The following is a 1,945-nucleotide window of genomic DNA, read 5'->3' as shown; positions in this document are numbered from 1 at the left end:
GGTACAATACCGGGTGACCCCGAAACTTTCCCGATGGCCGAAATACCACTTCCTATATAGTTTTCTTTACCTTCGGACCATTCCGGAACTCCTCGTGACGTCCGGGATCTCATCCGGGACTCCGAACAACATTCGGTATGCTGCATACTCATATTCATACAACCCTAGCGTCACCGAACCTTAAGTGTGTAGACCCTACGGGTTCGGGAGACACGTAGACATGACCGAGACGGCTCTCGGGCAATAACCAACAGCGGGATCTGGATACCCATGTTGGTTCCCACATGCTCCTCGATGATCTCATCGGATGAACCACGATGTCGAGGATTCGAACAACCCCGTATACAATTCCCTTTGTCAACCGGTACATTACTTGCCCGAGACTCGATCGTCGGTATCCCAATACCTCGTTCAGTCCCGTTACCAGCAAGTCACTTTACTCGTACCGTAATGCATGATCCCGTGACCAAACACTTGGTCACTTTGAGCTCATTATGATGATGCATTATTGAGTGGGCCCAGAGATACCTCTCCGTCATACGGAGTGACAAATCCCAGTCTCGATCCGTGTCAACCCAACAGACACTTTCGGAGATACCTGTAGTGCACCTTTATAGTCACCCAGTTACGTTGTGACGTTTGGTACACCCAAAGCACTCTTACGGTATCCGGGAGTTACACGATCTCATGGTCTAAGGAAGAGATACTTGACATTGAAAAAGCTCTAGCAAAACGAACTACACGATCTTGTGCTATGCTTAGGATTGGGTCTTGTCCATCACATCATTCTCCTAATGATGTGATCCCGTTGTCAATGACATCTAATGTCCATAGTCAGGAAACCATGAGTATCTGTTGACCAACGAGCTAGTCAACTAGAGGCTCACTAGGGACATGTTATGGTCTATGTATTCACACGTGTATTACGATTTCCGGACAATACAGTTATAGCATGAATAAAAGACAATTATCATGAATAAGGAAATATAATAATAACCCTTTTATTATTGCCTCTAGGGCATATTTCCAACAGTCTCCCACTTGCACTACAGTCAATAATCTAGTTACATTGTGATGAATCGAATACCCATAGAGTTTTGGTGTTGATCATGTTTTGCTCGCGAGAGATGTTTAGTCAACGGATCTACGACATTCAGATCCGTATGTACTTTGCAAATATCTATGTCTCCATCTTGAACATTTTCACGGATGGAGTTGAAGTGACGCTTGATGTGCCTGGTCTTCTTGTGAAACCTGGGCTCCTTGGCAAGGGCAATAGCTCCAGTGTTGTCACAGAAGAGTTTGATCGGACCCGACGCATTGGGTTTGACTCCTAGGTCGGTGATGAACTCCTTCACCCATATTGCTTCATGCGCTGCCTCCGAGGCTGCCATGTACTCCGCTTCACATGTAGATCCCACCACGACGCTTTGCTTGCAGCTGCACCAGCTTACTGCTCCACCATTCAACATATACACGTATCCAGTTTGTGACTTAGAGTCATCTAGATCTGTGTTGAAGCTAGCGTCGACGTAACCCTTTACGACAAGCTCTTCGTCACCTCCATAAACGAGAAACATGTCCTTTGTCCTTTTCAGGTACTTCAGGATATTCTTGACCGCTGTCCAGTGTTCCTTGCCGGGATTACTTTGGTACCTTCCTACCAAACTTACGGCAAGGTTTACATCAGGTCTGGTACACAGCATGGCATACATAATAGATCCTATGGCTGAGGCATAGGGGATGATGCTCATCTCTTCTTTATCTTTTGTCGTGGTCGGGCATTGAGCCGAGCTCAATCTCACACCTTGCAGTACAGGCAAGAACCCTTTCTTGGACTAATCCATTTTGAACTTCTTCAAAATCTTATCAAGGTATGTGCTTTGTGTAAGACCTATGAGGCGTCTCGATCTATCCCTATAGATCTTGATGCCTAATATATAAG

This window comes from Triticum aestivum, chromosome 1B (genome assembly GCF_018294505.1).
Source record: "Triticum aestivum cultivar Chinese Spring chromosome 1B, IWGSC CS RefSeq v2.1, whole genome shotgun sequence".
NCBI lineage: Eukaryota > Viridiplantae > Streptophyta > Magnoliopsida > Poales > Poaceae > Triticum > Triticum aestivum.
The sequence above is the reverse complement of the archived record's forward strand: the minus strand, read 5'-3'. Positions refer to the sequence as shown.